Source organism: Podarcis melisellensis, assembly GCF_964234715.1.
Source record: "Podarcis melisellensis genome assembly, chromosome: 4".
Lineage (NCBI taxonomy): Eukaryota > Metazoa > Chordata > Lepidosauria > Squamata > Lacertidae > Podarcis > Podarcis melisellensis.
Window position 1 is genome coordinate 56565739 of NC_138531.1, and position 16296 is coordinate 56582034.

Genomic DNA, 16296 nt, shown 5'->3' on the forward strand with positions numbered 1-16296 from the left:
ATCCACAGAAACGGGGGGGGGGGGTTAGTAGAGAATTCTATTAAATGTAATACCCCTCTGCTCAGAATTTGCTTGACTACAGAGATAACTAGAAACTTAAAAAACAAAACAAAAAAACTCACCACATCATTTTACCAAATACATATGCAGGCCAGGAACTGGCATGTTAAATTTTAATTAAATGATCCAGTTGCCTAAGCCTACAGGAAACTAATTTTATAAAAGAAGCGTAGAATGTCTGCAAAGGCATGCCCTCCTTATAAGTGATCTGTGAACATGAAACTTTTTTTCTCTCGGCAGCCTTATTATAGAAAGTTCCAATTAATGTCTTACAATTTCCATAAACAATCATATTAAACTCTGCTTGCCATGCTAAAATCACAAGTGTTTTCCCCCTTTAGGCGATAGATGATCTTAGCACTTGAACCTGCCATATTTCTATTAGACAAGAAATAAACCTCATGCATAACATTGTTGAGTTTTTAATTGAATTTCTTTATTGAAGACAATATTGTACAGATGTTCTGTACCGTCCCTGAGCATGTCTTTTTGCCATTTTTTCTGCTTTTTAAAAGCCAAAACAATGTACATTGTTATAGAAGCTTGAAGACAGGAAACATTCACTATACCCAGACATATGGCAAAGATTACTGTTGCAGTGGATTTTTAGCTTGAACATGTTTTATGGATCTAAAATGCTTCTTTGATTGATTGGTTGATTGATTGATTGATTGATTGATTCACTGTTTGTCTCAAAGTGACTTACTCTAAAAACAACAACAACAACAACCCAAAACATACAATGTACAAGATTGAAAACAAAGATTAAAGCATCAGGAAGAAGAAAAAATAGAACAACATTCATAGTGCAAAGGACTCCTGAAATACAACCATTTTAAATCTCTGGACCACAGAGAAAAGCTCATTGCATTGACGATGCAATGCAAGATGCAAAGAGCATCTTCTTAGCCACCTTCAGTGCTACTTACTAGATGGCTACGTGCTCTAACAAGTGCTTGATCAGCTTTAGAGTTAGTTTATAGCACTTATGCTCTAGCCTTCTCATGGATTACCCTACCGCATTAGAGTGATCATGCTGACATACCCTCCAACATTTCTCCGATGAAAATAGGGATGTCCCATTCCATAATGATCATTTTACTATTTATACCCCACATGTCTTACTGGGTTGCCCCAGCCACTCTGGGAAGCTTCCAACATATATAAAAACACAATAAAACATTAAACCTTTAAAAACTTCCCTACACAGGATTGCCTTCAGATAGCTCAGGAGTCAGATAACTCCATACCCTCCAACATTTCTCCAATGAAAATAGGGACATCCTAAGGGAAAGTGGGACATTATGGGATCAAATCAGAAACTGGGCCTGCTTTTCTAAATCAGGGACATCCCTGGAAAATAGGGACACTTAGCGGGTCTGTGCTGATAATCCTCTTCATGTTGTTATTCCACAGTGAAATGAGTCCCTATGTTCACCAAAACCCTCCTTTCAGTAGCCTTCTCAAGAGGCATAGCAAAACTATAAATAAACACTAAAAACAAGTTACATTGAAAAAATATGTAGTTCCATTAGTCCAAAAACAAGTTAAATGGAAAAATATGTAGTTACATTAGTCCTACAAATAGCCCGAAGCAGGAGCTGAATGAGACCTTCTTCTGTTAAATTTAAATGGTAATTATTTTTTTCACAGATTGCTATAATGCTCACCTCACACTGCCCAGTCCCCATATAACCCATGTTATTTCCTATTTAAACCTACAGACAAAACAAACCCAAAATCTTCCAGGATAAGCAAGTTTGAAATAGGCAGATCTCTGGCTGAGCTGGAAGAATCTGGGCTCAGCTGGGCCTATGCCAGCTGCGGTGCCTCAGCTGGAAATACACCAGTTTAGCTGGTGGTCAGTCATTTCAGTTGAAGCTGGCTGGAGTTGGACCAGCATAACTCCCGAGAAAGGGTGTGGTGGTGGACAGGAGGGGGCAGGGGCAGACTCACATCTATCCCAAACTGCTTTCAGCATAAGGGGGTATCATACACTGTCTTAAATTAGGCTAGTGTAACTTCTACTGGTTTCCTTTAGTTAGGATTACTCTGTCAATGGAGCTCTGGAAGCAGCAACCACTCAGCACAAAAGTATGTATTTTATCACAAAGCTTCTTATGGCTTCCTTCCTACCCACCCACCTGCAATCAAATTAAGCAATAAAAACTGTGTTTTAAAGGTCACAAATTACTAGGAATTATATATCTGGCATTTGGTCAAGTTTCAAAATGTGTTTACTTTACAGCACTTTCCCTACATTCCCTTCCTGAAATCTTTCCTTGTCATTTTAATTATTGGCTCTAACCACTGTCTGTACTAGACACCAGAATTTGCATATAAAGTGCAGCCCCCAGAGCTCTCATAGAGCATGTCCTGATCAAAGCATTTATTTTGCTATTGATTCCAATGTGAAATGACTTGACAACTCTGCTCTCAGTAGGTAAGCATTTGATGCTGTTTCAAATCATATGTATTCAGTCCCCTCGAGCAATACTAGACTACTCACAAATTTCATTTGCCCAAGTCCTGATCTTATTGAGTGTGGCAGGTATAGAATAAGTGACCCAAGGTGAAATGATTGAGAATGAGGGAGGAAATTGTTTTGGTGTTTTCCCCTGAAACACTTGCATACATTTTTTTTTTTTTAAGGTAGTCCCATCCATCACAGCAAAGTTCCCTATACTGTTCTGGAAGATTTTGTAGTGGAATGGGTAAATTTGTTTGATTTTAAAACTTCAAAGTAGAATGATAAAGTATTTTTAATGTAAGGCCAAGAATGGAGGGTGCAAAGACATGTTCTGAGTCACACAAAATGGCACCTGCTTCTCCTAAAGTAGTGGTTTTGGTAGGCATGGAGATGAACTTAAAGGAGCAATTATACCTAGCTTACTTTTCTCAAAGCAGTATTAATTGAAATGTGGAATGTAAAAACTTTTGATAACTCGGTATTTTTCATTGTTCTCATTCGTCAGCTCTATATTGCATATGAAAATGTGTAATAGCAGTGTTCAGTAGAAGTACATTTCAGTCTCCTAGGACAATCTGCTGCTGGTCTGAAATTCAGTATTCTCCAACAGAGATTTCAAAGAGTTCTGTTCTCTGAATTTTCTTTTGTTTTAAATTGTGATTTCTTTCTTTCGAGATGTCATTCAATAGATCTCTTTACAAGTCATTGTTACAAGAAGGACGTAAGGCAGTTTACATGAGACTAGTGACCTCTCTGCATGCTGAAAAACCTGAATTTTACTAGTGGGAAGAAAAGGGGAAGTGATGAATGTGAGGGAAAGAGCTTCATTCTGGACACATCCCATCACTGGTGTGGAAGGGAAAGGGCATCAAACAAAGTCTCAACCACTGTTAAGTGACTGCCGAAGTACATAAGCAACTGCACCTTTTTGCACTAAAAATGTCACCCCAAAAATAGTGCAGTAGTGCTGTAAAAGGTATGTTTGGACGAGCCCTAGATCTGGGCAATGGTAATTAAGGGTCTAAAATAGCCATACTTTTTCAAAGCAACAAAATAAAATTGAAGTAAAAATGTTCCTGACATGTGCTAATGGCAATTTTTGTTTCATTCCATCTTTTTAAAGAGATTGTTGTCTGTTACAAAAAGTGAAACACTCCTTAAGAAAAAGTTTCAAGGGAGTGAATCAGACTTAATGATAGTTTGCTTTTCAAAAGTTTTGTCCACAGACTGATTGCACTTCCAAATGTGAACACTGTCAGATCATCAACTTTACTTTTAATCTCCATAAAACTCACCTTGCAGAGTGCTACTGAAGTCTTTACATCTGTGCCACCAGTTTTTGAGGGCTAAAAACATACAATAAGAACTGAGATTTTCCCACAGCTTATGGCAAGGTGCCATCACACAAAATCTGTTTTATGAAGATTAGAAAGTAAGGTAAGCAGCTTTTACAGGGGGGAAAGTGTGTTGATTGGTGCTTACTTATTTTTCTTTATGCAGGTACTTTATCATCAACATGATGAAGGTGCTGCTGGCATTTAAGGGGAAATGATGATGTACGCAGCATTGTGCATTCAGTATGATAAAACGAAAACAGCATTGGCTCTTTTAAAGTAATCTGAAGCTTGCTACATTAGTTTTAACAGCCATTTGGAGTCCCAGAGCAGTTCTTATCTTTCTTGTTATTCCTATCCCAAAGCCTTAGAAACTCTCAGTAGTCCAGAACCCAAGCACTCCTGTCCCTTTCTGAGTAGTGGCTCCACTATATTATCCCTGTATATAATTGGATTCTTCCCTTTGAAGAATCTAATGTGGCAGAGACTTTATGCAGTAGGTTGCATATGACAGAGTTGTTCCCTGCATGAATTGCTCATTTGCAGATAACTTCCTCTATAGTGGCCAGCTTTGATCTGGAGTTTGCATGGAGAACAGGCCTCCTGGATGGCCTTCCATGTTGATTGTCATCATGCAAGGCAAAGTTTATAACAGGCATGGGAAACCTGTATTCCTCCAAGTGTTGACGCCCCATGTCCCCCAGCCAGCATGGCCAGTGGTCCAAAATGATGGCAGCTGTAGTCCAATGATATGTGGAAGGTCACAAGTTTCCCATGCCTGGTTTACGAGATCTGGGGAATCTGAACTTTGAGTAATATCCATATTGTAACTTCACTGTACCTCAGTTCAGTTTCTGTCTTTAAAAGCAAAGACCATTCAAAATCTAGCTGTGTCTGAGTAAATGTCATAATATGAGAATCAGGCCTAAGGCTACCTTTTACCATATATATCAATGTTCATTATATATTTATAGTCAGATCCAAATAATGGATCATCAATATATATTTAATGGTGACCACTGGCCTCCTGATTTATGTCTAATAGTCAATAGTATTAAAAAGGCTCCAAAATTGGTCTTAAAGCTGAAAGTAAGTTGGTTTGACCTTGTAAACTGTCTTGATGAGAAACCAAGTGGGAATGGCTTCAGCCACAGGAGACCAGTGGGAGAACTCAACCTTTCAGAGAAAGGTTAATAATAATAATAATAATAATAATAATAATAATAATAATAATATATCCATTCATACATATATTGCACATCCTCTAGCTACTTTTAAACAGAGTGCTGCTTCAATAGAGTGCAATCCAATGCTGTAGGTATGGTTTGTTCAGAGGACATTTTCAAGCTATGTTCTGGGGTATCTGAGTGTTGCTTGGCAGCTTGTCAATGAGTCATCATTGGATGAAAACTTCTCATCTGGCTCATGACAATGTGGTTCATGTGTACAAGCAAACAGAATAAGCTTACTTATTCAGCAGTTCAAACCATTTCTACCTAAGAAGTAAACCCTATTGAATGTGATGTTAGGTTTACAGCCTTGGCCAATCATCCTAGTCTCACTTATGTGAGAGTAAACTCTGCTGGAGACAGGGTCACCAATGACTGAGCACAGGATTGCTGTCTTAGAATATAACATATATTTAATATTTTAATAGAATTGTCCTTATTATGCCTTCAATATTAGTGTCATGATGTGTGTTTTTTAACAGCAGGATTTTTATTTACAGTAGCAAGAGGCCAGTTTACAGATTTTTCATATATACACTTTTTAAATAATAAAAAGCCTTCTGCTTCTCATTGCCTTTTTCAGTTTTTTAAAATGTTAAAAAATGTTGTGGTTCAAAACAAGGAATGATATGCGTGGCTGCATCTACTGCTGTGCCTTTCTAATGAGAATTATTCAAGATATAGTAGGGAAAGTTGTACACTGGTAGTATGTCAAGGGAAAAATGTGCTTTCTATATATATATTAGAGGACTTGAAAAGTTCATGCAGATAGGTGTACATTCTGTGTTAGACCCTTGGCATAAGAAAACGCACACACACAAACAAATGCTGAAACAAATGAGCCTTTTATGTCACAAAAAGAGTGAGGTCTTTAATAAGAAAAGCAAATGGACTAACAAAATTGTAAACATCATTGAACAGCCCTAGGTAAAGGGGAAGGTGGTTGTGAAGTGGCATTTAGGTTTCATTGCAGAAAGGAGATAACTAACTGGCTGGAAAAGCTGTGTACGAATACATTTCAAACAAAACATTTCCACTGTTATGGTTTGTTTTTAATATTAAATAAATGTGCCAAGGAAGGAAGGAAGGAAGGAAGGAAGGAAGGAAGGAAGGAAGGAAGGAAGGAAGGAAGGAAGGAAGGAAGGAAGGGGTAGGCAGGCTACAGAAAATAATAGCTGTGTATTCAGATATTTATCTGAATACAGGAGGGATACAAATATGTAGCAAACCCTATGCCCAGGGGTCTGCATACCTGCAGAAGCCTCTCAGAGTTTTGTACATTGAATCTATGCATATTCAACTGTAAGCACTGAGAATCTTCTTCAAGACTAGGAATCCTGATAAGGTCAGATTCCCAATCAGATGCATATAATTGCATCCAGTGAAAATGATAGGGAGCCCCTCTTCAACTTTCATGCTTAACATATAAAGGTTTGAGAGGAGACTGCAGCTGAGTAAACAATAGGGGAAGGCTTGAGTGCCTGCTTCAACCTTCAGTATGATCCCTTGTGTCCTCAGGACAACACCAGCAAGTACTCTAGTGCCCTTTCCACTCGGAGATGATGGCACCAAAATACATGTTCAGTTATCCACAGCGAGAAATGTTGTTCTCAACTTAGAGTGCTATTTTTTCCAGAGCTCAGAACTAAAGGTGAGAGATGCGTTTGGATTGATCACAGCATGATGCCTTTATATTTTCCTGCTGCTGCAAAAAGTTTTATCTATCTTCACAAAAATATATTAACTGACATGCCACAAGGATCTAGCACGTAATGCATTAAAAAAGAGAGTTTTGTTGGACCACACTTGCCAACAATAATAGGCTTAAAATTAGGTTAATCAGCTCAATGTTTCATTTGAATTTAAAATTTTAATTACCTTGTGCAGTTTCATTACTGCAGGGTGAAAAGGGTGGAGGGGAGGGAGCTGTGTCATTTGCAAATGTTAAAAAGCCAAGATATTAGAATGCTTAGGTTGAAATGACTCCAAGTTTATCAGCAAGAGGAGTAATAATCTCTATCACATATGAGACCCAAAGAAGAATTTGTATTTTGTATGTGGTCATCCATATGTTCTCTACTACTATTCATGGTGAACCACATTCATTATTGGCCAATAATGAGGGCCAGTATGTCATTTGTATACTTCTGCACTTCTGCATTCGTAAATAGGCACATAGGCCCTTCAGCTAATTTGTGCAGGTCAGCCGAGGAAAAGGTTATAGCCCCTCTCTGCTCACCAGATTATCAAACTGATGCCCATGAAGGGGCACTGGGCACTACCAATCCGCATCCTCTATTCTTCTTTTAGCACCTGCTGCTATAATTTGGGTAGGGAAATATTGTTTTATCAGGTCCTTGAAAAGGAAGCTAGCCGCCCCTTCTTTAAAAGCTTCTTGACTTGCCTTTTCCCTATACTAAAACTCCCTAATGCTGAAAGCTTTCCTCATAGGGGGTTTTCTCCAACCCCTTCATCATTTTCTTTGCCCTTTTCTGAAATATACAATATACTTTTTAAGATGAGGTGAGCCGAACTATATGCAGTATTCCAAATGTTCACACCATTTGTTTAGTCGTTTAGTCGTGTCCAACTCTTCATGACCCCATGGACCAGAGCACGCCAGGCACTCCTGTCTTCTACTGCCTCTTGCAGTTTAGTCACACTCATGTTGGTAGCTTCGAGAACACTGTCCAACTATTTCATCCTCTGTTGTCCCCTTCTCCTTGTGCCCTCCATCTTTCCCAACATCAGGGTCTTTTCCAGGGAGTATTCTCTTCTCATGAGGTGGCCAAAGTACTGGAGCCTCAGCTTCACAATCTGTCCTTCCAGTGAGCACTCAGGGCTGATTTCCTTAAGAATGGATAGGTTTGATCTCTTTGCAGTCTTCTTTAAGGTCCAGCTCTCACTTCCATACATCACTACTGAGAAAACCATGGCTTTAACTATACAGACCTTTGTTGGCAAGGTGATGTCTCTGCTTTTTAAGATGCTATCTAGGTTTGTCATCGCCTTTCTCCCTTCGTGACTGCTGTCACCGTCTGCAGTGATTATGGAGCCCAAGAAAGTAAAATCTCTCACTGCCTCCATTTCTTCCCCTTCTGTTTGCCAGGAGGTGATGGGCCCAGTGGCCGTGATCTTCGTTTTTTTGATGTTGAGCTTCAGACCATATTTTGCGCTCTCCTCTTTCACCCTCATTAAAAGGTTCTTTAATTCCTTCTCACTTTCTGCCATCAAGGTTGTGGCATCTGCATATCTGAGGTTGTTGATATTTCTTCCGGCAATCTTAATTCACCATAGAGTTATATAAATGGCGCTATAATAACAGTAGTTTTTTGCTATAAGCTGCATTTGTTTGACTTTTTTTTTAGGATGTTGGTAGCTTTGTTTTCAGTTCCTTTCTTAGTGATCCCAAGTAGTGACTTCACCCTTTACACAGCTGCCACACACTGGGTCTAGCTATCCTCTATGACAGGATTTCTCAACCTTGGCCCTCCAGATGTTTTTGGCCTACAACTCCCATGATCCTAGCTAGCAGGACCAGTGGTCAGGGATGCTGGGAATTGTAGTCTCAAAACATCTGGTCAGCCGAGGTTGCGGAAGCCTGCTCTAAGATGTCAAAGTCATGTTCCTGGTCAGTCACTGCCAGTTCAGACCCTATTAGCATATACAGTGTGTGAAATTAAGATTTAGCCCTAAGTCTTATTGTTTCAAGGATAGATGTCTAAGAACTTCTTGGAACACTCACCTTTACATGAATGTTTATTGTTTAAAAGTTACAACTACCTTGTCAAGAATGGGTGAGAGGAGGCATTGAGAATAATTTTATTGAATACAAACTAATAATTGTAGGGATAGGTCCATTTTATATGAGCCAATAATCTATTTTAGCTTCTCTTTTGCCCTTTTCAAACATGCCCATCTTAGATAAGGTCTAATTTATTTTCCCAGCCTTTTATAATTGCTTTATTTTTACTATCTTCTCTGGGGGTATATCATTCTGGAAATTAGAAATGTCTTCTTCATCCTTTTTGTGATATCTTGAATGATTCAATTTCATATAATTAGATTTTAAACACCACCATGTCTTTAGTGAAATTTCTTCGATTCGGCAGAAGCAGTCTCTTTTGTAAGACAACCTGTGCTTCCAAGATGTATTAAAGATGCTTGATGTTCATTCATTGTTCTGAGTTAAAAAAAAAGACTTAGTGCAATATGTAAACTGTAAAATAATAAGGATGCTCTTAAAGCTGGATAACTTTATAGATTCCACCCACCCCCTGCCAAAACCAGACATCTCCACACTTAGAGGATAATAGCTGATGGAGAAACAGACCTCATCCAAAAACCACAATCAAGCTTTGAGATCCATAAAACACATTTGTTTGTTCCTCAGTTATATATAACTCATTGAAAGTCAGGATCACTTACATTTCCTTCAGAGGAAAAAAAAATCAATTCAAAGTCATTAATTCATTTACTCTGCTATATCAACACAATTTGCCAAAAACCAGACACTATATTAAACGCTTTCTTAATCTTTATTGTTGTTGTTATTACAGTGTGGTATTTTCCTCTCCAAAGAGGTTTGCTTATATAGTAGTACTGATACTGTTCCAACTCTGCTTATCATACGATTATTTATTAAATTTATAGCCCCCTCCCCCTCCGTCCTTTCTCCAGAAGGAGACCAGGACAGACAAGCATACAAAAGATAGAACAATTAAAATGTTTAAATCAGTTCCAGAACAGACAGACTAGGAAAGATGATATAGTGAACATTGGCATAATTTCGAGAATTGAGAATTTTGAATAATTGTGAGTATTGGCATCAGGTAAACCAAATCAATCTCCACTCAAATTTTGCTTTCCAAAGGATCACCTGGGGCAATTAATGTATAAATTTCCCAGCCATCAAGTGCCATAAGTCAAAGGACACGTTTCTGAAGCAGGAGCTGCCTCTGCATGCAGAGCCTTATCACACATTGTAGAACACTGTATAATCAGCACTTGAATGGCAATGCCTAGCTGTTATATTTATGTATTTCATGCAGTTGTGTTCATATGTGTGCTAAGAATTATGGCTACATAATTATCTTAAGGCTTTGCAATGGAGCAAGCTGTATATTTAAACAAATGAAGAATACTGTGATTGTTATGAAAGGTAACTACAATCCCCTGAGATTATTTCACATGGAAAGCTCAAGGCAAGGAATGTATCAGTTTTAGATTAATCTATTCTATCTGAAAAGAATTAGCTTTGGGATAGATTTTTGAAGGCATTTACATTCACCGCTTTGACATTCCACTCCCTCAACCTTTTCACTAGAGAATGAATAACATGACACCCTAACTTTAATACCTTTTTAAAAAAGAAAAAAGACGGTCCTATGATTTAAATAAGGGTTATTTTCAGGTAAGAATGCATTGGATTGCAACCTTAGGCTGTAATGTAGCACATAGACTGCTTAAATCTTACTGTAGTCAATGTGATTTAAGTGGCTTAACAGGGTGCACAATTTTTCAGCTGGCATGTTCCAAAGGACAGAAAGGCAAATTTGGAAACTCCACGGATCAAAGCAGTCAATCCACACTATTACTACATGAACTAAGGAAATAAGGCAGGCAGGCAGTCTGCCTGCCTGTCTTATGGGAGAAGGAAGGCAGAATGAGAGAAGAACATCAGGAGAATTTTTGGCAAATCTCAAACAACAGATGTGTCTGGGATTCAGAGCTGTCTCAGGGACAATTGCTAACATACGGATGGACAGAGGGAAATGTGGATTAAAATATAAATAAATAATATGCTGAGTGGAGTGCAGTGACCCAGGAGAGCGAAAACAACAAGACATTCTATTTAGAAGGAGCAGATGATCAGGCTGGCTGATCAGGAAATTAAGCTGTTGGGAATGATGGCTAGATTCCGAGTGCTTCTAGCCATGTCAACACATTGTTCCTGGTGTGGATGGGCTCCGGTCCAGATCTTGATCGTTCCTGCAGCATTTGCTCCTGTGGTAAGCAGTGAAAAGGGCTCAAATCAGTAACATCTGCTAGGATCATTGAACACCTTGTTTGCTAAAGGCTTGAAGGGGCAAACCCTATGGTAGCTCATCTGTTCTTGCATTGTCATAATTGGGAAAGCAATATTGGATTTCACAGCACACAAAGAAAACAAGAACAGCAAGAGTTGTAAAAACATAGCCCTCTTCATAAGGGCCAGTGCTTGTGTCGTTTAGCTTCAGAAAGAAAATGAAGTAATGTAAAGATAGGATCCTGTAAAAGTTCATCTGAAAGTTTTAAAGGACTGCTTCTACATTTGTACCTAGAATAAGCGTACATTTTCCTACAACATTCCTGTAAGCATTTAATATAGGTGTGGATGAATCTCCCAATTTTAGTATCACCCAATTTCTAATTTTTCTAATCTAATTTTTTTTTGTGGGGGGGAAGTTCATATGGAAATCCATACATTTATTTTTTGTGTGTGTCTGCATTTCACCTTATATCTTTATTTTGGCAGCCATTTTTTATAATATAATGCTTTTTGGTACATTTTGTGCTGTACTCTTATATTAAGATATGCTTTTTGGTATGCATATTTTGGCTGAAAAACTGCATCACAAAATTTGGATAATGCAAGTTTCAAAAGACAGCCGTGCTCCGAAAGAGTGAATTGGGTGGGTTCAAATAAAAATGTGAATTTAACAAATATCTCCTCCATCCCTAAAGCAATCAATTTTACTAAATGGGTCTGGGTGGCAGGATCTCATCTTGCATATACTATGGGAACTGCACATGTTCTATTTCTGAAATTTGTACAAAGTCTCATGGGCTCACACCTCTGAATATATGCCTATATTAATGTCATTTATTTTCCCAGGCTTTGTTGCTTTGTTGTTGTTTAGTCATTTAGTCGTGTCCAACTGTTCGTGATCCCATGGACCAGAGCACACCAGGCACTTCTGCCTTCCACTGCCTCCTGCAGTTTAGTCAAACTCATGCTGGTAGCTTCGAGAACACTATCCAACCATCTCGTCCTCTGTCGTCCCCTTCTCCTTGTGCCCTCAATCTTTCCCAACATCAGGGTCTTTTCCAGGGATTCTTCTCTTCTCATGAGGTGGCCAAAGTATTGGAGCCTCAGCTTCAGGATCTGTTCTTCCAGTGAGCACTCAGGGCTGATTTCCTTAAGAATGGATAGGTTTGATCCCAGGCTTTAAAACATCTTAAACAGATGGGAGTACTATGTTTAATTCTTCTGTGCTTTCAGGCTTCCAGCAGATAGGTGTTTCTTCAGTTCTTGTTATAATAACAATAATTTATTATTTCTACCCCGCCCATCTGGCTGAGTTTCCTTAGCCACTCTGAGCAGTTCCCAATCAAGTGTTAAATACAATACAGCATTAAATATTAAAAACTTAACTAAACAGGGCTGCCTTCAGATGTCTTTTAAAGATAGGATAGCTGCTTATTTTCTTATTTTCTTCACATCTGAAGGGAGGGTGTTCCACAGGGTGGGTGCCACTACCGAGAAGGCCCTCTGTCTGGTTCCCTGTAACCTCACTTCTCGTAATGAGGGAACCGCTAGAAGACCCTCGGCACTGGATCTCAGTGTCCAGGCTGAACGATGGGGGTGGAGATGCTCCTTCAGGTATACAGGACCGAGGCTGTTTAGGGCTTTAAAGGTCAGCACCAACACTTTGAATTGTGCTCAGAAACACACTGCAAGCCAATGAAGATCCTTTAGGGCCAGTGTTATATGGTCCTGGCAGCCACTCCTGGTCAACAGTCTAGCTGCCGCATTCTGGATTAATTGCAGTTTCCGGGTCACCTTCAAAGGTAGCCCCACTTAGAGAGCATTGCAGTAGTCCAAGCGAGAGAGAACTAGAGCATGCACCACTCTGGCAAGGCATTCTGCGGGCAGGTAGGGTCTTAGCCTGCATACCAGGTGGAGCTGGTAGACAGCCACTCTGGACACAGAATTAACCTGCACCTCCATGGACAGCTGTGAATCCAAAATGACTCCCAGGCTGCGCACCTAGTCCTTCAGGGGCACATTTACCCCATTCAGGGCCAGGGAATCCCCCACACCCTCCCACACCCTGTTCCCCAAAAACAGTACTTCTGTCTTATTGTTGTTACTGCTGACAATGTTTTCAATGCATGGTTCCCTGAAGGAACCATTGTGCTGTGACAGTGCAGAATGCAAATTCTGAAAGTGTAAATAAATAAATAAATAAATACTGCATTAACACACACAAAGAAGTTATTATTAGGTCTGTTTTTATTAGAAAAAGAGGTGCCAGAACTCACCATGGACGCCTCCCTTGTTCCCTTATAATGGCAATGGTTCCCACCTGAGAGAAGCTGCAACAGAGTTTCCGTGAGTTTTGACTGTAAAAAAATCATGGCTATTATTGAAAGACACTGTCTTCTTGGCAGTTAGAGACAGGTTGCAAACATTTACATAGGCCACATAAAGGGATGAATCTAGCTAAGTCATTCTGAGAGCAATGGGACTTCTTATGCAACCTCCCCCTGCACATTTTCCGTACCTTTCCCAAACCTGCTATGAAGCATTGTGGGGAGTAGATTTGGGGCAAAAGGGCTGGGAAGTTCCAATACACAATCAGAAATTCTACTGCTTGTGCAATGACCTTGCTGGATGCAACCAAAATGTTTGTTACCACTGAAGAAAGATGATGTTGCCAGACAAATCTCCCTTGCTCTGACCTGTTGGGAACTGGTCACCTATCCGAGCATTTCTATGTCAAGAGGCGAGTGATTTAATTCCCTATTTTGTGGGAGGTGGCAACAATTAATAATTTGCCCTAAACTCTCAGGCAAGTTAGGATAGGTAAATGGCATTATTATTCTCTCCTGTTACATCATGAATTAGTTGGAAATCCTATATCTAACCTCCTTCCTTCTTCCAGGCTTGTGTCCACATTTGGACCAGCTTCACACATACAGTGGTACCTCTGGTTACATACGCTTCAGGTTACAGACTCCGCTAACCCAGAAATAGTGCTTCAGGTTAAGAACTTTGCTTCAGGATGAGAACAGAAATCGTGCTCTGGCACAGCAGCAGGAGGCCCCATTAGCTAAAGTGGTACTTCAGGTTAAGGACAGTTTCAGGTTAAGTACGGACGTCCGGAATGAATTAAGTACTTAACCCGAGGTACAACTGTACTTCATTTGAGTAGACTCCCAAACTCAGATGTTCAACAGATACATGCAGATGATGTGAAATGTTAACCATATTAACTTCTTAAGCACTGAGCTTGAATGTCCAATGCTTGCAATACTTGTCACATTATTTGTGAGCAAGCTCCAAGCCAAGAATTATTTTCAGAAGCAATTTGCTATAGGTTTCTGTATTCTAAGCACTCAATCATAAAACAGGGAGAACATTCACCAGATGAATTATTCATTGCTGTTTAGTCACCCAGTCTCACTCTAAGAACAGATGGCATTTCACTTCTTTTTCATGTTTCGGCTTTGATATGTACATGCAACATTTTAAACACCTCAGAAGGCCTTTTTTTCGATTTCTATGGAAGTGCAGAATCCCATACCACTTCCATGTGTGGATTTTCTAAAAGCAACAGCCACCCAAGATGCAGAAAAACCAATTTATTATTATGTATATAATTAAAACTGACTACTACACTTGTTTAGTTTTAGAAAGAAATAGGAAATGATAAAATAATGGCAGCAGAGTTCAGATGCAGATCTTGATGCAGCTCCCATACACAGCTGGCAGCCCTGGATAGGAATGTGCAACCTTCCAAAAACCAGTTCACTGAAGCCTGGATGAGATGGACACCAGAATCTTCATCTGGGTGTCCATCTCCATCTACACTGAGCTGCTTTCATGCATATCAGGTCTGAATGGGCCAATGTATGCTACAGACTCAATGCACTCAGTTCTATCCAATTTACTCCAAATAATATTGAGGTTATATGTTATGTATGCACATATGCATATATTCATTCAATTTATCAACTCTCCTGAGAGTTATGTGCAAAACATTTCATTGTGGTCGTGCGCCTGTCATTAATGTTGACTGTATATTTGAAAAGTATTTTCTGGCTTGTATTTGTCCTATAAACATGATGGTGGAAAACAAATGCTGTCTAAATGCAGCCTGACTTATATTCATTAATTTTAATGGGGTTACTCTGAATAGTACTAACATGAATACAAGTCAAGGTCTTTATCGTTATCTTGGTGGTTCCGCTGTGGTACATCACTAAGAGGTACAATGAAAACTTATGCCATATTCTGATGGTTGCTCAGAAAAAGCAAGAGATACATAATTCAAAACAATCAAGTACTTTCTTAACCTTTGGACAAGTAAGGCAGGGATACAAATTTACTTAGCTTACTTAGCTCTAAGAACAATTCTCTATTGTTGGAAGAGATTTAAGCAACTTAAATCACATAATTCTGATTTTAATGGTGATTTGTACATGTTTTTAAGTTTTTAAGTCTTTGTAAATCAACCTTAGACCATTCACTGAAGGGTGGACTATAACTACAAATCATAAATAACATTAAGAATAATAGAGGTGCCTCTGTTAGGCCTGTAAAATAATACTCATTCCTTTGCATTAATGGGGGGGGGACACAAGCTGAATTATCATATAATCATTAGGTATTGGTTCTGTTCTCTTTGAATCCACAGAGATACATTTTAAGTTTGTTGGCAAAGATCTTCAAGTAGGCAAAATATTCTGATGAACAACATTTGTTTCTAGGATATTATTATTTTCTAATTATGGCACATCTGTGTTTATTCATATGCAAGTGTGGGTTTTCTGGCTGGATAAATGATGAAACAGAAGATGCATTTTTATGTCTTGCCACACATTAACCAGGAAAATACATTTCATGTAATTCAGTGACATGGTCGCTATTAAATCCTGTATAATTGCAAACCACTATGCAGCCTAAGCACATATTAACACTGAGCCCATACACATAAATACCAAAAATGTATTTATTTCCATTCCTATGAGGGCAAAAGCAGGTTTAAAATGAAAATTCACACAATATGACACACATTCACATGCAAGGAAAAACTAAGTAAAACTAAGGCGACATCAAGAGTGCTTTTACTAAATTGCTCCAATTTACTTTCAATTTTTCCAACACTACAAATTCTGCCTAAATTATTTCCACTCCAGTGGATTTTTCCTTTTA